The sequence below is a fragment of the Urocampus carinirostris genome, chromosome 4 (assembly GCF_059441175.1).
Source record: "Urocampus carinirostris isolate Australia breed hairy pipefish chromosome 4, RoL_Ucar_1.0, whole genome shotgun sequence".
NCBI lineage: Eukaryota > Metazoa > Chordata > Actinopteri > Syngnathiformes > Syngnathidae > Urocampus > Urocampus carinirostris.
Window position 1 is genome coordinate 17901448 of NC_142352.1, and position 20578 is coordinate 17922025.

Genomic DNA, 20578 nt, shown 5'->3' on the forward strand with positions numbered 1-20578 from the left:
TAGGAGCCAGGACACTTACTCTCAGCCAAAAGGACAAGCTAAGGTCCTAGCCCTAAAGCCTTGCTGCGATCATTGCGAATGCACCGTTCCCGGAGGTACTGCGATACCGGGCCGATGCGTGGAGTGGACAGAGCAAGCTCTTAAAGGGGTTTTTAAGGGTTATTGAAATGAACGATACTCTGGGCTTTGGTCATCAGGACAGTCCTCCCGAGACAAGGAAGCCTCAAAAAATGGCATACCACTGTCTTTATAGGAAAGGGGCATAGATTGACATAAATGAAACTTTGCTGAAAAGTGAAACTTAACTGGGATGTTTTTTTTCCAGGCAAAGTGAGGAAGTCACAACAGACCTTTGTTAAGACTGGACTGAGTTAGATATTGAAGGTTGTATGATAAGATTGTGGGAAGACTCATCAAAGCAACCAGAACACCACTTGGAAACATTTTTGGGAAAGTACTGAGTGAATGGATACACTGAAACACCAAATGAATACAGCGGGTAAATACAGTACTTCATTCAACTACATGGGTAAGCATAAGGTGAATTTATAACGACTGAATGAAAAAATGTGATTATCGGAGTAGTGATGATTAAATAACAAAGCTATCATAGCTGGAGAACATATTCAGTGACATTTTTTGATAATCTAACAGAAGCTAGTGTCAAGCCTAAAACAAAATGGTGCTAGCTTATGGCTATTGTGTGTATGATAATTTCCTATGCGCGAGATGATCCCATTTTTCAGCATTAAATGAAAAGCTAGTGTGAGGCCGAGAAGAAGGGAGACGTGAGCTTCAAGCGATTGAGAGGATGCCAATTACTGGCGCACAGAGATTATAAGATAAGAAGCCAGTGGTTGGCTTGAAGAAGACGACACTCGTTTCTGGTGGTTAAGAGGACACAAGTTTCCAGTTCAGGATATTATGCTCTTATGTTTTCACTGGAGTATAAGAAGATAATTATTGGCCTGGAATAAAATAGCATTAGCTTCTGGAGATTGTAAAAGTCCCTGGTGGAGGGGATAATGCTAGTTTTTAGCATAAAATAAGCTATTGTTTAGCCTAGAAGAAGACTTCTAGCTTCTGGCAATTGAGAAGAATCTACTTTCTGGCAGAGGAGAAGACCTATTTTCTGTGTAAAATGAGAAGCTAGTATTTAGCCTACACCAGCTTCTGGCAATCCAAGTTGCTCATGCCTGTCGCAGGTGATGACGCTCTTAAATGAATGGAATTTTAAGGTATATTTTCTTACATAAAAAAAGATGTATTAATTAATTTGTAACTAGTTTTAGTAGGCCTCCCCTCAAGAGAGATCATTTTGATTTTGATTTTAATTGACTGTTGCAGTCTGTGCTAGCTGAACTCCGTCCCTTGGGCTACTCTCGAACAACGGCGCCTGTCAAGATAAATGATGGATGTCTGCTTTTTCTTACAACAAACCTTGCTGTGAAAAGGTTCAAAACATTAACATTTTCCCTTGGAGATTTCTTTTTTTTTTTTTCTTTTTTTTTACCATTTCATGTTCTTTTAGTCCGGTTTGACTAAATTGTTGCAATTAGTTCTACTTGAGGAGGTTCAAAAGTCATGTGAACTGTAAATGTTTATTTTCAGCATAAAAAAACTAAAAGGCTAGGTTCTGCCTTATAAATAAATAAGGCTAGTTTCCAGTGTAGAAGAAAATAGCAATTTTTGACGAAAGATTTCGAAGTTAAAGAATAAAAGACAATAACTTCTGGAGTAGAAGAATAGAATAGAATATGCCTTTATTGTCATTGTTACAACATGGGATTTGCTGTGACAACGAAATTGGACGACTGCAGTTCCACATTTAAAAGAAGGAAGACCCGAGTTTCAAGATGAGACCTGTTTTTACCATAAAAATGGAAGAGGCTTGTTTCTGTTGCACAAGAGGTTTAAGCTAGTTCCCAATAATGAAGAAGAAAATACATTTTGGTGTGAAAAAAAAGTGCTGGTTTAAAAAAAAGAAGTGAATGATACAATTTATTTTGTAAAAACAAATGACCCCAATTTCTATGGTAGAAGTTAACACTTATTTAGTGCGTAGAAGAAGAGGGTACAAGTTTTCAGCAAAGAACAAGACAAGTGTTTCCATCATGGAAGAAGACACCTTAAAAACTGGATTAAGAAGTACACAAAAAACACGGCTAGTTTAGAGAAAGGAAATACTAGTTTTGACATAAAATAACTCAACGCTGGATTTCAGGGCAGAAAATGATAACGCCAGTTATCAGAGATGAAAATGAAGGCAGTAGGTTTTAGTCAAAAAAGGTGTTAGTTTCTGGCTTTGAAGAAGACGACATTTGTTTTAGGCATCAAAGACGATAGCACAATTTTTCAGTGAATCAAGAGACGCAGGCTTGGAAGCTTGTTTTCAGCATAAAAGTAAAGGAGGCTAGTTTTTGCCGTACTGAAAAATAAGTCTCATTCTCAATGTTGAAGAAGATAACACAAATATTCAACAACAAAAAAGAAAATCACGCTAGTTTTCAGTGTAAAACAAGATGCTGTTTGTTTTCAGCAAAATAAAAAAACCTGCAAATAAGATCCCTAACTTCTGCTGTAGAAGTTTACACTACTTTGGAGCATAGTAGAAGACATCAACTAGATTTTGGTGGGGGGAAAAAGACGGCACTAGTTTTCAGTGGAAACAAGCTAGTTTGTGTCAGGGGAAGAAGAACAGATAAGCTAAAAAGAAGAAGATAGAGCTAGATTTAAACATAACAGAAGACAACAACTAGTCTATGGCGAAAGAAAAGATGGCAATAGTTATCAGTGGAGAAAACCTACATAGTTTCTGGGGACGGAAAATATACAGTATGAGCAAAAAATATGTAAATTGCGCTAGTTTTCCACGTAGAAGACAAACAACTAGTTATTGGTGGGGAAAAAAAGACGGCCCTAGTTTTCAGAGGGAAAAAAACCTGCTCCTTCTGGGGAAGAAGAATACATAAGCAAAAAAAAAAAAGAAGAATATAGTGATTGTTTTCCACATAGAAGTGTCACGGTTGCCATGGCGCCCAATTGGCTCGCCCATGTAGTGCCAGCTGTGGCTCGTTGACAGATTGGCTTCCCTTCTATTTAAACTCAGTGCTCTCACTCACCCTTTATCAGTTCTTCAACAAATCTCTGCACCCGCAAGACGTGGGTTTAGACTCTGTCCGGTTTCCTGCTTGTGTTTCCTGTCCGGTATTGTTCCCGTCTATTTTGTCCTGTTTAATATCGATCTCCGGTTTTGTTTCCGTCCAGTTTGTCCTTTTTGATTTCAATATCCAGTTTTGATATCAATCCTGTCTGTCCCGTCCTGTCCGATATCTGCTCGTGCAATCTGTATCAATCTCGTCGGCCTCTGGCTTCCTGTCATTCCACGCCAAACTGCTGCCTTACGTCTTCTGCCCAACGAGAGCCGAATCACTGGCGCTTGGGTTAACATGCATGACTGCCCCATTTCCCGTAAAATAAAAGCTTGTGTGAGAAACGTCACGCATTTGGGTTCTCCTCCTGTTCCGGTTCTTGACAAGAAGAAGACGACAACTCTAGTTTTTGTCGAAGAAGATTTTCTGACGTGGAAGATTAATATTTTGCTCATCGCAACATCTCAATAATTATGACTGATAAGGAAGCAATGAAAACAGAAAGGAGAAAAAAACCTGATTATAACCCTGTCTTCTTGACAACACGATTAAGTTGAAAATGCTTTTAAGAAGCTTGACAAGAGAAGCACAATTCTGACAGTGTGTGCGTCACCAGCGCTATTTCCGGCACTTTGGACCCTGCAATCACTCTTACAGTTCACTACAGACTACAAGACGTGCAGATGGAAATCAACAATTTCAATCCAGACGCTGCAGGAAAAAAAAGAAAAGAAAAAAAGCACTAGGAGAGCCAAGTGCTGCCCACAACTTCCAATCAGGGGAAGATTGCATGCGAATGAAATGATTTCTTGAATTTATTGGAACAAAAGTTCAGTGAAAAATTAACCTGTAAAACAATTGGAAATTGGAAACACTCATTTAAATTAAATGTAGATTCAAGATTAAAAGTGTTTATTGTCACATGCACAGTAAAGACCAAGATTCTTATTTTGCTGTCCACTCAGCTGCCAGCGTAATAAAACTAAGAAACTGTATTGATGTATACGTAAAAGAACATTACGAATATTAAAAAAGATAAAAATACAAGATTAACTCAAGATTAGATAAGGCAATAAGATAAAATATAAGATAAAACACAGTTGAAAGTGACTGTAGTGTAAAAATACTGTAGTAAAATACATGATAGCTATAGGTAAATATGTAAGATACGTTTCTTTTTGCTATCTTTTTCTCATTTTATTGTTACATGTGTTAATGGCATCAAAAGATAGATATCAATAAATAACTACCAAATGATAGAAGTTATTTATAGTTGACTTTATTTTCTCTCCACGTATTTTTGACTCCGAGCTGACTCAAGTAGTCAGGAAACCAGCAGAAATTAAATGCAGTTAATTCCTGACTCTAGAAGAAAACATTATATTTATTCATTTACATGTATTTATTCCTTTATTATTTATTCAATGTATTAATTTATTTCAATTTTTGTACGTATATCCCTAAAAAAGAGTGAATTAATACAAAATACCAAAACACACTACAAATAATTTCACCATTGTTCAATTTAAAAAAAAAAGTTATTCATATAGTAAAATCTGAAATTCGGTTCATGGAACTCCTAACTGCTTGGGTCGACAGGGTACCAGTTCCGGTGGTGTGTTGTTGGCAAGTACAGCCTGGCAACGCCCATCCCTCTCCAGGATGGTTTTAAGGTAGGGATTTACTCCCTCACATGAAACAGATAGAACTGGTTTCTACGGTTACCAATAGCAGGATAAACCTCCTGATCTGACTCAAATACAGCACTTTCATTATCTGGTTGCTGTTAATATTCAGTCTAATGCGCCATCCCACACTTCAGAGATGAGCCGGACCTCAGCATTGACGGGCAGTGGCCTTTGACAATACCTGATACTGAGGAAAAACGATTTAATTCTGGAATAATGAGTATCAAATTGTAAAATACACATTGCATCACTTGTGGCTTTTATATTTTTGTATAAAAGCAAACTTTGTGGCGATGACATTGAGTCCTTTGCTTTTGTAACATATTAAAGCTTCTTTGTCCCAAAATGGACTTTGCATTTCAGTCAAATTTAATTGCAATCCGAAATTTACCACCTGCTCCAAACTCCAGCGAAACTGGCGTTCGGGAGGTCACCTGGCTGCATAGAGGACTGGTCTGGGCTGGAGTACGCCCGGAAACTGCAGGATCGGTTAGAGACGGCGCATGCGTTCGCAAGGGATCAGCTGAAAAAAGGCTGGCATGCGGCAAAATAAGAACTATAACGTGCGGAACAAAGGCCAGAACATACGTACCAGTGAGCTGGTTTGGGTCTACACCCCAAAGAGAAAGAAGGGACACTGCACCAAATTGGACAATCATTGGGACGGACCATGTAGGGTCCTTGAGTGGGTGGGAAAGGTACTCTATCGGGTAGTGGTTCTCCCAAGGGGCAGGCGGGTTGCCCTGCATCGGGACAGACTGGCTCCATACCAAGGCACAGAGACTACTGTTTTTAAGGTAGGGCCTGCTTTGCCTAATATTTAGGTACACACTGGGCATCGAGGTTCCACAGACTCCCCCAAGGACGCTCAACTGCCAGGGGATGGACCTGGCTAAATTCAGGGCCGATCCCAGTGACTGAGGTGAATACCGAGGCGGTTGGAAGATGTTTTGGTTTACCCCTCAGGGTGAGGAGCTTCATAAAGGGGAAGGCAGATTAATCTTTGTTACTTTTGATACTGTTGTTTGTGTTCATGCATGGACCCTTTAAGATAGGACTTGATGCAAGGGTGGGGGAAGACGACATATGCGGAAATTTTGTGCTCTGAAGTCTGTATGTTCACATGGATGGTGTGAGTTACGACCAAATGTATCTCTTGTGTAAATGTTTATACCGCTGGTTATTTTGTTATTAAATTGGTGACGAGATTTAATCAGCGACTGAGTGCATCATTGGTCATATCTAGGGGCATTACAGTATGTACATAGAAAATAAATCACAGCTCATTTTACAACCAAATTTCACGCAGGTATTTTTTTTTGTCAACGTGCTGTTGTTAAGTAAAGCTGAATTATAAAAAACGGAAAAGGTTTTCTATTTCTATTTAAAACACATTTATTAAACAATTTAGGAAAGATTATAAAAGTTACAAACAACCGCATTGACATTTTACCAGTTTATGGACTTTATTGTTGTAAACTTATTGCCACATTGACTCAATGCATTCTAATGTACTTCGCAATTTTCACCTTTCGGAGAAAGAATTAAAGATGTGGTCATGGCCGCTGTGGTCATGGTTGTTCTTTGATGCTTTAGCTCGGTGGCATATTGATGACAGACAAATATGGATAAAAACGTTTAAAAAAGAAAAAACACAAGGTTAAAGGAAGTTATGTAGCTATTTTTAACATCTACTGGAGTGACCATAAACAGTATGGTCACTTGCCACATGAAGGGTAAAAACAGTTTAAGAAACCCTGAAAGTGGACCTCATCTCAACCTCATCTCATTAGCTGCACCGCTTATCCTCAGTAGGGTCGCGGGGGTGCTGGAGCCCATCCCAGCAATCATCAGGCAGTGGGCAGGGGACACCCCGAACTGATTGCCAGCCAATCGCAGGGCACTAAAAGTGGACCATTTTACAATATTATTTTCTTCCACCTTGTAAATCAAGGGAAGTGAGTCTGGCAATGTGGTGCAGCCTTATTTTTAAAAACATAAAAAAAAAATGTAAGCCAAGCAGCTACTGAAGCTCTCATCAAAATGTAATAATCAGAAAAAAATTAATAGGCGGGCAGCACGGCGGCGCAGTGGTTAGCGCGTTTGCGGCACAGTTCTAAGGTCTTGGAAACCTGCTGTGTGGGTTCAAATCCAGCTACCGGACTTACTGTGCGGAGTTTGTATGTTCTCCCCGTGCTTGCGTAGGTTTCCTCCGGGCACTCCGGTTTCCTCCCACATTCCAAAGACATGCATTTCAGGTGGACTGGCCGGCCCAAATTGTCCCAAGGTGTGAATGAGCGAGTGAGTTGTCTGCCCCTGTGTGCCCTGCGATTGGCTGGCAACCAGTTCAGGGTGTCCCCTGCCCAATGCCTGATGATTGCTGGGATGGGCTCCAGCACCCTGCGACCCTACTGAGGATAAGCGGTGCAGCTAATGAGATGAGATGAATTAATAGGCAAAAACATGTTTACCTACGAAAGGTTTTTGATATGGCGTTGAGTGCATCCATTGGCAGCACAATGAGCCGGCATTTTCTTTTTGACTTTTTCACTCCGTCTACATGAAGAGTAAGATTCTGATGGTTTGACCCGACTAACTTAGGCTCACAGTAGGCACGCCACTCAAAGGGGTGTGTCTTATTTAGTGTCATGCAGTATCTGGGGTCTCGGCAGACTCCAATGGTGAATTCCGTCCTGAACGGTACTTTAAATATCTGCCCAGAACCACAGCTTAAACCTGTCATGATTGCCGATTCAAGGCACCTGTGACTGCCCAATTGGCGCCTACGGCCCTTAGAGCTGATTGGCAAAGAGACTCCTTTAAAACCCCCGGCTTTCAGGAGGACGCCGTCTGATCGTTGCGACCCTATGCTCCCAGCTAGGCAAGCTCATTCCGTCCGATATTTTTCGTGCCCTGTTTTCTTCTGCCTGATACCCGTTGCCAACCTGTTTCCGTACCTGACTCTGCCCTGTTCTGCCTTCCTGACATCCGAGCTGTTTTGCCCCGCTACCTGCCTGACACCTCTTTCCGAACTCAATACCACCCCTGCTCTCCCGTCCCCGCTAACGACTAGTATTCCTACAAGTCTACGATCATCCTCGCTCCACACGGAAGTGCCACTTCCGTGTACCCGCCACCTGCTACCCGTGTCCATCGATCCTCGGATTGTGGAAGCAAGCCCTTCTCTCCCTCTTATCGATAAAACTGAGTAAACTAATGCTACTGGGTCCTGTCTCTGTTCCTGGCTTGTGACAAAACCAAGATTTTCTGTGAGTTTTATACTTACCTGTTGCTCCTCGCCTCCCCAGATTTGTCTTTCCTGGTTTTGTCCAGCCAGGTCTTTGCCTCTGTTACCTGCTCTCGTAAATACACCCACGCCACCGATACCTGCTACCAACTTGTAAAAAAAAAACTCTATAAAACTGCTTCTGTCCCTATGCATTCAGGGTTCATCCAATTAGAACAAAGAAAATATATACCAGAAAAACAAAAACAATACATAGTATGATTCTGCTAATGTGGATTTTTTATTGGATACTTTTCATTGAAAAGTACCCCACCCCCCTCAGATTTTCATCCATCATCTGCAGGCGATGACACATTTCAAGTAGCGATCACTCCTAACAGCGAAAGATCACAAATAGCAACTGTGACTCATTTTTCCACAGTCCCTCTATAATCATTCATTTAAAAAAAATACCAGCTCCTACCATGAGGATAATAGTGTGACACCCACATATGCACAAAAATCTCTCCAATCGCTCAGCGATCACAAGATGGGACAAGTGGCCTCGGCCATCAGTCATGAAGTCATCCTTGAGTGGGACGAGACCTTCTATCCCGTCCTTCAGTCGGCGGGCCTGGTCTCAAATAGTTGAGGTCAGAAAAAAATCAAAATAGAGAGTCACCATTTGTTAGCGATTGTGGATAACTTAAAATGATAATAGCGCCACGGTGCTAATAATTTTTATCAATACTTGTCTATCTCTCCACTGAAAGTGAATTAATAAAAAAAATGGCGAAAATAATCTTGCCTCATTGGCATATCATTTTAACCAGGCGGGTCGTGAGAATGTTGGGAAGCAAGACATGTCTATGATGTCGCCAGTCATTATGTAGTCTCCAGATAGCCACTTTTGGAAACGCCGAGACATACCCTTAGAAAAATGTGTAAAATACTAATGTTACGTTTTTCAGATTTTGATCAACCTTGGTAAGGCTCCATGCTTTTGTCCCAGCTGTTTGCCAACTTAGAAGCCCATGCTCACTCATGGGCAGAGGCATGTGATTGCAAAAAATAATTCAGGCGAGAATAGAAATCTTCTATTTCTGTGTCTTCCAACTTAGTTTACTTAATGTTAATTGCACTTACAGTGATTACTTCTGCTGGGGACAAAATTTCATGTGATGATTTGCCCATTGCTCTCACCTGTGCTCACTCGTTTAGTCCCAGCTGCTGCTCGTTTCCTGATTGGTTCCCCCTCCCATTTAATCACGTTTTTCTCATTCACTACTGGTCAGTCCGTCTGCGAACCTCAGCCCATGCAAGGCAAGCACTTTTGACTCTGGCTCCTGTTTTGATCCCCGGTCCAAGCTCTGTTCTCCTGTCCCGGCTACCCGTATCCTGATTCTGTTTCCTGTATCGATCCCTGATTCAAGCTCCGTTCTCCTATCCTGGCTACCCGTATCCCGGTTCTGTTTCCTGTATCGATCCCCGATGCTAGCTCCAGTCTCCTGTCTCCAGTCTCCAATCCCTGACTTCCCGCTCGTCCCGGCTACCCAACTTGTTCCGATCTCCAATCCAAGCTCCCTTCTCCTGTCCCGGCTGCCCAACCTGTTCCGATCTCCGACCACGCTGTGGTCGCGAGGCCTTCCCGCTCCTCCTGCCCAGCGAGCACAAGATTGCTGTCTTTTTCTTCTCGCCCTGCTACCATGCCTTAATAAAGCATTGTGTAAAATGTCAGGCTTTGGGTCCCTTGCTGGTACCGGTCGTGACATTTCAGAGTTCAAAAAAGAGACCTAAACCATCCAGATTCTCCAGACGGTTTAACAACAGCATTCAATTTACTTTGGATACATCTTGGATTGAGATTATAGGTAAATTTTACAGGATTGTTAAAGGGTTAAGATAATGTTCAGCATCGCTAGATTCTCGTGATTAAGAAGACACTACTTTCAAGTTCAGGATATAATGCTCGTTTGCAGCGGTGTAGAAGAAATTAGTATTTAGCCTACAGGAAAATGACACCGGCTTCTGGTGACTGAAAAGGACAGTTACATAACTTTATTGGAACAATATTTATTAGAATAGGCAAAACTATAAGCCTGATTTTTTTTAACTAAATAAGCAAGATAATATAAGAGTTTTTTTCCTCATTTTCTTGATTATTACGGTTTTATTACATTACTTAATTGTTATCCTATTTTATATTATTTTTCATAGTAGTACATGTTGTTATTTGTCTTATTTTGCATTACTTAAAACATTATCGTTTTGTAACTAAAAAGGAAAGATGATATGAGTTTTCCTTTGTTTTCTTCATTATTACAGTATCATTTTTTCATCATTAGTATTACTTGTCGTATTTTGTTCTATTCATTGTACTACTTGCTATTTTTCTTATTTTGCATGACTTAAAACGTTGTTGTTTTTTAACTAAACAAGAAGAATTATATAAGAGTTTTACAGGTTTTCTTCATTATCACAGTGATATTGATATTACTTAATTATTGTCCTTTTTGTACTATGTATCATACTAATACTTGCTGTTATTTTTCTTATTTTGTGTTACTTAAAACTTCTTTTTCTAGCAAAATTAAAAAATATATGGAATTGAGTAACAATGCAAAATACCTTGCCCGTATTGGCAAAAACCTTTGCTCACTTGAAGTATCTTGCTGTTGTTGTTTTTCTATATTCTTAATTTATTTGTCAAATAAAACAAATACTTTTTACATTTAGCCCAATGCTAAAATTGCAAGATGGCAGATTATCTTTCCATATATAATATATGACAGGGGGCTATTTACGGCCCGTGATCCAATTCTTACCGACCCGAGGCTTCTGTCATTTAATTAATAATATGTGGCCTGCCAGTTATGTTGACTGAAGTATAAAATAAATTTGTACAAAATAAATTCACCATCTCACAACATGATGGCAGTACCCCTGTAGCCACCCTTCCCTTGGCTTTCTGTGAGGATTTTAGCCCAACCCAGTAAATAAAAAAGGAAAGTTGACTGTGAGTGCTTTCAGGATCAGTAGAGTATTTTTTTTTTTTTTACCGAAATTCCAAACCACTGCGTCTGCCTAATTTGCCAAGGGACGCTATCTGTTTTAGAAAAAACATATTGTCAAGAGTTTCTGCCAGGTGAAACTTGGTGACTACGAAAAGTTGAATGGAAACGAACCCTGTAAAAAGGTGAAGCAACTGGAAACTGAATGGCACAGCAATGCGGGTCAAAAGAAAATGCTACAAAGGTGATCTATGAGGTCGCAACGCTGATCGCAAAGCATTGCTAACCGCAGAGGGTAAATTTATTGAAGCATGTTCAAAGTATGCCAGGCACTCACGCAGCTTCACCTTACCAAATCTGGCCCGATTTCAGAAATGTTTCGACACCCCTGCCTATGACTTTTTTGCTTTCTGGTACAGAAAAAGATGTGTGGTGTTCTTGCTGTCTGCTATTGATTTGATGTCATATGAAATGCTGGTTTACCATTAGCTTGTAAGCAACATGTACACTTTTGGTCGAATTACATCCCACAGTGCCTTTATCTTCATTGAGTTTAGTCAAGAGGGCAACACTGTTTTTTTGTACTGTATTTATTCACTATGGGTCCTTGTGCCAAAGGGAGAAGTAAGAACACGATAACCATAGAAACGAAGATCACACCGTTACTCCGGAAAAGAAATATGGCTGGATCCAGTTGCAATCAAGATAATTATTAAAATTAAGGAGGCGATTGAGCAAGCACAAAAATCCTTGCAAGTTGACGTTTTAAAATCAGTTTCCTCCCTCTATTACATTCACCTGTTACTTCACTCGACCAGCTCACATAACGTCTCCAAAGATTAATAAAATAGCTTTTTTAAAATATTTATATTCATTTTGAATGTCATTTTATCTTATTAATATATATTACACATAAGTCGATCTTACTATATTCTATTTTGCTATTTTAATGTTTTCATGTAAGAAACCGGTGGTTCTTAGCTAAATACCATAGGTTTCTAGCCCCCACTACACAGTAATTTCACTTTGCGATCCCCACCTCAGAACAGATCCCTGGGGTCTGTTGTATTCGAATAAATAGTTTCCAATAATTATAATTCTCCAAGATAGGAAAAATAACAAAATATAAAGAAATAAAACAAATTAATTAGTGACTGTCACTATATTTGCCCCCTGTTGCCAAGTTTCCCGTGATAAAACCATAAACACAACAAAGTGGATACGATGACCTCTCCATCCAATAAAACCCGCAGTTGTTTTCTCTATTTTTACAACCTTCGGATCGGAATCATTTGGATCGCTTCTAATAAAGGCCATTACGGTTTGAACAAAGTGCATGCTTATCTGCAGCTCCAGGAACACTAATTGGACGGAAAGAATCCGAAGGGGGACGAATCAGCAGCTGTTTTTTTCATAGCCACACCGACTGACTGGTACTAGAGGCCCCTCCGTTAACTGCTTTTTTTTTTAAGGTACTTTCCAACACGGGGCCAAAAGGTTGTCACTCATGTGACCTAATGAACAGTGACTGGAAAGCCTTGCAAGTGGCGCTGTCAACACCGGGACATAAATAAAGCTAAAGATAGGGCGCCCCTGCTTCAGCTTGGTCTTCTGGTCAGTACGCGGCTTTTTATAGAAACGCTGCAATTTATAAAAGGCGAACGGGGGCTATTTTTACCCCGATGGGCTTGAAGCGGCTGGTATAGCGATCCTGGAAACTTGTGACGCGATCACGACCCGCCTGACTTGAACGTGTTGGTGTTGTGGTGGTAGATAGCGGTCCAGGCAGGATCCTGTGATGTCCTGGACCAGGTCCGAGAGACTCATCACATGGCTTTTTATTTAACGGTTCAGTTTTTTTGTCTTAAAATTAATAATAAAAAAAAGATTTTGGTGTAATAATTGTGTTATTGAAGCTGAGATGAGTTGTGCATAGCGGCCCCCTGATGTGTTAAAACACTTCATTCGTTGAAATCATGCATGGACTTGCTCCCTCATATCTTTCAGATTTAATTTCGCCCTATGTTCCGGTCCGAAGCCTTCGCTCTGAAAATGCTGCTCTACTAAAGATTCCAAGAGCCAAGAAGAGATCCGCAGGTTCGAGAGCGTTCTCCATTCAGGCCCCGGTGCTGTGGAATGCTCTTTCCCTTGAGATTCGATCTACAACCTCAGTAGGCTTAAAACACACTTATATTCTATGGCATATAAATAATCTATACTTTATATTGACAATATCTGTTCATTACTTGTTATTGCAACATCCATTGCAGCCTGGTCATCCTGGAAGGAGGATGACCTTATGTGCGGTCTCTTCTCAGGGTTTCTTCATTTTTTCTTCGTTTTTGAGTTTTTCCTTGCCCTCGTGTAGGTTTTAGATCAGGGGATGGTGTAATAATAGTCTGTGGTTTGCAATAATCTGTGGTCTGTGCATCCCTTTGAGACTCTCTGTGATTAACATACTTGAATAAACATGACTTGAAATAAAAGATTATGCTTAAAGCAAGCGTAGTATTCTTCAGAAACTAGTGTTTTTTCTTTCATTGAAAACTAGTGCTTTTCTTAGTTTCCTCTTCTACATCCAAAACCAGCATAATGTTCTTTTACATTGCAAATTGGGGTCTTTTTATTCTACGCTTGAACAGTGTTGTAATTTATTACCCAGAAACTAACATTTTTAAGGGACATTTCACTGAAAATTTGCTCTAAATCAGTGTTGCCTTCTTCCACAACCAAAATAAGCATCAGGTTCTTTTACTTTAAAAATCAAGGTATTCTTTGATGCTTAAAACAAGTGGGGCATGGTTTATTTGTCAGAAACTAGCAATTTTTTCTTTCAAAAAACTAGTGCCATCTTCCTCTTATTTAATATCGAAAAATAACCTTGTGCTTTGTATTGCAGTTTCTAGTAGCTTCAAACTGTTATAGTAAAACAAGTGTCAGATTCATTCATTTATTTGACAACAAAAAAAGCCTTTACTAGGGACAAGGGAATGTTGGACCGGAACTGCTAAGGAAGGATACTTTAGAGGGGATCTTTGGGTGGTTTTAATTTTGAAAGCGAGATTTTGGAGGTCCTTTAAAAAGATAGCTGGAGTGGGAGATCTTGGGATGAGGAGGGAAATGAAGAAGGAGGTCTGGGAGGAGAAGTTTGTAGTCTTGCCAAGTGAATGTCTTCGGGATTCAAAATGACTCTGCAATGTGAGGTGGGGGCCCGGATTATTTATGGTAGCGGTGGCTAATTGAGTAGAATCACCTGGGGAGAGAAATAGTGAGAGGGACTGGAAAATACGGTAATGCTGCCATCTCTTGGAGAAGGAGGGGGACTGCAGGCGCCAAACCATGACAACTTGCCTTCCTAAGCAGAGCTCTGCATGTAATGGTTGCCAAGTCAGATGATTCAAGCATCTTTTTACTCAAGTTTCTTTATCTAGCTATTCATTTTAGCCGCTCGGCTGCAGTCTATGGCTCATTGCTAGCTGCTATCGCAATTGAAAGGACTCATAGTTTTAAAAAAATTGGAGTCAATTAAACATCTTTAAGATATGTGGCTGCCATATTATTACAACCAAAGCCCGGATAACCATTTTGCGAAAGTAGCTTGTCCCGGTGGTGTTTCAAGCACTATGGGACTTTCCAAAGCTGAGGCCCTTAGGTGATGGTTGCTGAGTTGGTTTTTTTTGCCATCTGTTTAATTCTCTATCCACTCACGTTAACCACTTGACTGCAGGCTATGGCTTGCCGCTAGCCGCTATTGTTGTTTGCTGCTCCTGCTTCGTCCTATATTAACACTCGCCTTCCACAGCTGGTCATGCAAGTGAATGTTCCTGAGTCCCATGATCCAGGCATATAGAAGGTTTATCCACTCATATTATCCACTTGAATGCAGGCTATGGATGGCTGCTACAAATTATCACTACAATTAGCTGCTCCTGCTCCATCCATCAGTAATACTTGCCAAATACAGCTGGTCATGCAAGCAATTTTCTCCGCATTCTGGAATTCAGTCATCTTTAAAAAAAAATCACACGTTTTCTTCTATTTTCTTCTCTAGCCACCCTAGCAGCTATTATTATTGTTAGCTGCTTATTGTAAACAAGGCTTGCTTTTTCCTTCATTGTCACTTATCTTTCACTGCTGGTCATGCAAGCAAACGTACCTGAGTGTCGTGAGTTGGGCATCTTTGACTTTTTTCTCATGGTTTCCTTCTTTAGCAACGATACTTGAAAGATTCTGGTTTGCTCCTGCAATCTTACTAGCCTTTTCAGGGGTTTGTCCAATCGCCGCTCAAGTTAGCCACTTACACCAGCTCTGACCTATTTGTTCTTTTCAGATACTCTGGGTGTTTCCATCTGGCTGGGTACATTTGTCATTGCTTTTGGGGATTAATACCAGCAGTCATCCTTGATCAAACAAAAAAAAACCTGGATGCAGGCTTCTGAATTGGGTTTCTACAGTATGTCTTCATTGAATGCACCTATTTCAGCTCCATTATAAGCTACAGCGACCTCTAGTGGGGATTTATTAGACACTGTCACTTTAAATCCTTCGATTTCTCAGTAGCGGCAAGGACAGCTATTCTATCTGGCTGAAGTAGTCAGCGCTCAGTTGCCGTGGCGATAAACAACACAGCAACAAAGCCCAAACTCATATCTCCTTTACTTGTCTGGAAGCCAGTGATCCATCCACATCACCTTGTCGGGAAATAAAACCATCTCATAAAAATATCCAGCCCATTAAAATCCTTACGGCGACACGTGTTTCTGTTTTCATTGGGAAGTCTTTATTTAGCCAATTCGGTTTTTTTTGATCCAGGAAAACCAGGGCTCGGTTTTCCAGCGTGATCGGGGTCAAGTTATTGCGATAGCGGCTTGCCACATTAACGGCATCAACCGAGCTCACCATTAAAGTTGACAGCCGAGATCCTCTCTCCATTCAAGGTTACATAATGGATCCTAAAGGTCACAGAAGCAAGGTCTTCATCGTCATCACTGGCCTTGTTTTAATTTAGTAGTTCACCCAAACTGCAGCCTAAGAGCCAAATACGGCCCGCATCCGCATATGGTGCGTCCGCCTGAACAACAAAGAGTATTTTGATGCATGTTTTTTTTTTACATTAAAAATAACTCAATGTCCGGATGGGTGTGTTTCGTTGTAATAGGATTTGAACACGTGGCAGAGATGACAGCGTAGAAATTTTACCACAAGTCTACTAGTGATATAAATGACATCTGAAGAGGCATAGAGCATTATCTCATTTAAAGCTAAATGGCTCGGTGTAGAACATTGGATTAGGCTAGGAGTGGTCGGTGGTCAAGAGCTGCAGTAGTCAATTTGTCCGCCAGAGAGCACTAGAGACTCCACGAGAGCATACCACACAAACACAAATTTTGCTTGATTTTGTTTGTATACGGGGTGCCTTTACACAAAACCTAGCTAAAGGGGGCTTAAAGTAAAACTGTGTACGATAATCAGTCTAGCCGTTACGGAGCTTATAAGTCACATGGAAACACATACAAACCCCCACACAAACCCCAATCGGGATTGTTAAAGTAGTTTATACTGTCTGCTTTTTATTTAGATCACACTATTTTTAGTCACGGTACCAGAAACAAAAGTTAATTTTTTGTGCACTTCACATGCTACAATTACAATTTTATTGTCATCTACATCACTGTAGTTTAGATTACTTTTCACTAACAATGATTAGGATAAAACAGAAGAACACATTGTAAGTGGCAAATGTATTGACATTGTAGTATGTGAAACTCACAACAAAATCAAAATTCATCTTTGGTACCATGAATAAAGACAGTGTCATAATGAGATAAAAACTGCTTTTTCAATGTATTATTCTATTCTATTCTAAGTCTCGTAAGTGATTAATCTATTGTCATTGTTAGTTTTAAAATGTGTTCCCCTTTACAGTGGTTAGCATATTCGCCTAACACGCGAAAGGTTCCCGGTTCGAGACCGGGTGAAAATATATGTTGGCCAGGAGAGGGATGGGCGCCACCAGGCTGTTCTTGCCCAAGACACACCACAGGAAATGGTGCACCTACAACTGTAGTGGTTAAGGGATCCCGCCCTACCCAAAAGTTGTGAAATCCACAACGTAATAAACATTCATTTCTGGTACCATGACTAATCTACAGAAGTGGCTTGACCATGGGAATACGGCTATTGTCTAATCTACTGGTATCTATACAACTGGTGGTTCCGTGCTCTGGCAACTAAACTGAACTTGGACCTATTAAGACTGTGCATGGCCCAAAAGGTTCTATGGCCTTTTTTCTGTGAAAAACCCACAATGTGTTATTTAATCATTATGAATTTCATTAATAGCGTTGTAGTTTATTCTCTGACTTTTGGAATGCGAAGAATCTAAAGAATGTTGTTTGATTATTATTTTACACAATAATAGTTTTATATATTTTCAGATTTTTCTTCTGTAAAGAATCAAGAAGGGTTATTTGATTGTGGCTTTCTGAAAAACAATACATAATTAAATTTAGGCACTGCAATCATAACACTTTTTCTGGTACAAACTGACCCTGGCCCCTCATAAGAGGAGGGAAACTGTATGTGGCCCTTACAGGAAGAAAAACATTTGGGGACCCCTGTTTTAATTGGATCTATTTTCTGGTGGCCGCTGATGGGAAAAAAACGTGTACTAGTACGGTTACGCTGACCGTAGCACATGATGTTTATGAAAGTCCGTCCTCGTGGTCTTTAGGAAAGTTTAAGGCCCCCATAATTCATCCCCCAAGTAGTGAGTAAGACCAAGCTTTGATGTTTGTTCCGGGGTCGCTATGGCAACGCAGCCTACAGGCATATTCATTTCATACATGTCTGTTTAAAATCGCTGTCATAAGTATTTGGCTTGCAGATGTCATATGAAACAAAAGGAGACTTGGCAGTTTGCGCTTGAGATTGATCTCTGAAATTTGTTGGTATTTGAGTTGGCATGGAAAAACGATTTTTAACACTATTTTAACTTGTTTTTTCTAGTAAAATAAGAAAAACATTCCATTGTCATTTATATCAACGTTATAAAACATTGTATGCAACGAGAAATGGCACTCCAGGGTAAAACATGTGATAAGACTTTGAAGATAAAGGAGGTAAAATACTATCAGAATCTATCTAGAGTGAAGAACACACTCATATTCACCAAATATTTATTCCCCCTTCACTCTTCCTAATCTTACACCGAACATTAAGCCCAGAGCCCAACAAGGAGTGAGTTGCTGTGCCGTGCAACCTTTAATTAGCAGAGAGGCCCGACAGCATACACTGGTTTATCCCCTCTGCATCATATGCGTCAATGTCAGTCATCCTTAACTATCCTTCACCATTTACATCCATCCCTGGCAAAAACTTTTACATTCATTAAATTAACCGACCTCACATGAAGAGCACATTTCACCCCATCCATCCAACCATATTTGGGCCTTCCTTATGCATAAACGCCACCATATCCCGCTTGTGCAGGAGAGGACACGTGACGTCACACTCAATGCATTGTTTGCGGAAGTACTCATGGATGCTAACGCCATAGCATATCTAGCAATTTGATATATATATTTTATGATATATTTATATTAATCATTTATGTGCTACTGGAGGCTGAACAAAGCTGTCCCCCCAAATATTAAGTAAAACTGAAATCTCACTTTCCCTCCATTAAATGCTTTCCGTGTTTTCTTCCACCATAGTTTGTGGATTTCTAGGCTACGAAGAGGAACATCGAAACCAAACAGCCGCGAGAGATTTGCATTTTTCAGCACAGCAGAGGGCACCCGCGCCCCATCGTGCAGTGCAGCCTGTGTAGTGATAAATACAGAAATAGAACCAGGTACAGAGATTGCGCCTTTTAACACGGTGCGCTCTATGGTCGTGAAAATACAGTAACATATTTTGTATTCAGAACATGATTTACACCACACTATTTAATTGCATGCATCAAGCATGTTGTATATTTCTCTGTCTACATGATGACGTAGTTGAGCTAATTAACCATTTTGAAGTACCGACGTGTTTGTGGAGCATTTCATTGCTGGGCTTCACTGCTTAACATGAAATGAAATGAAACATGGCTTCATTGTGCCATTACAGAGCAGAAAATAAAATGGAAATGTCCAAAAGAAAGTAACCAAGACTTGATAAGACTCTAGTAACCAAGAAGAACAAAGAAGAAAAAGGAGAAAAAAAGAATCAACTATACACTTTTATAAAAACAAATTAACACATAAAACACAGTAAATATATAAAAAAAAATTATATTTCTACCCCAAAAAAAGGATAAAATACAAAGCAACTTTAAAATATTTTCAATACTCAACAGATTTAAAGCCAACAACACAGAATCCCTGAAAAATGTATTTTGATCAAACACAAGAAAAAAAAAGGCATCTGGGAGGGAACTAGCTCTTCATTGGTGGGAAGCCGGCTCCCTACTTTCACTTCAAAGAGGCGCCTCATACAGCCTTTTGTTCGCAAATGACACAAGTCGGTTGCTGGACCAAAAGAGAATGCACTGTCAAGTCAAGTCAAGTCATGTTTATTTGTATAGCCCTTAATCACAAAGAGTCTCAAAGGGCTGCACAGACCACAGATTATTGCAAACCACAGACTATTATTACACTATCCCCTGATCTAAAACCTACAAGGGGACAAGGAAAAACTCAAAAACCCTTAACATGAAGAAATTGAAGATGGCTCACATTTTTCTTTCGGCACTTTAGTTAATATTTATTCATAATTGCTATCTACTGCTGCATTCCAAGTAAGTGGGAAAATCCTAGTCACAAAAGTCGGAGTACAAATCTTGTGTCTGACTTCGTGACTAGGACCTTCCTCCTTGGATTTAATTTCAACATACAGTAACTTCTTGGTTGGAGGTTTGAAAACTCAGATTTCCCACTTTTCTTCGAACGCTTTGAGGTTGGAACTTGTCCCATCTGAGTGGGATAAACTTCACTTCCCAGTTTTTATGGGATGCAGTATAACCATAAAGTAGTCACTATTCTGAATGGTGAGATGATCCGAAAAGATGTGACGTAAACAACTCGGAGTAGCGTCAGGTGTGCAGGGGCACGCCTCCGTTGGTGTTCTGCAGCTAAAGTAACGCACCGCTTTTGACCATCAGTAACGGTCACAGCGTTGGGATGGCGGAAAAAATAATTTGTTAGATTACCCCGTTACTGAAAAAATAGCGCCGTTATTTTTAATGGCGTTACTCCCAACACTGATCATCTCTGTACTACAAGTACCACAGTATAGATAAAAGAACATACTGGATGAGGGAAATTGTAGTAATCAGAAAAGCACTAAGCCAAACACTGCATTAAGAATACTCGTGGTTGGACTAAGACTTAATGTCATGATGACTGATTCACCTGTTTCACCTGTGCCCACTCGTTTGTCGCCAGCCGCTGCGGGCTTCCTGATTGGTTCCCCGTCCTACTTAAGCTCAGCCCTTTCACTTGCCTGGTGTTAGTC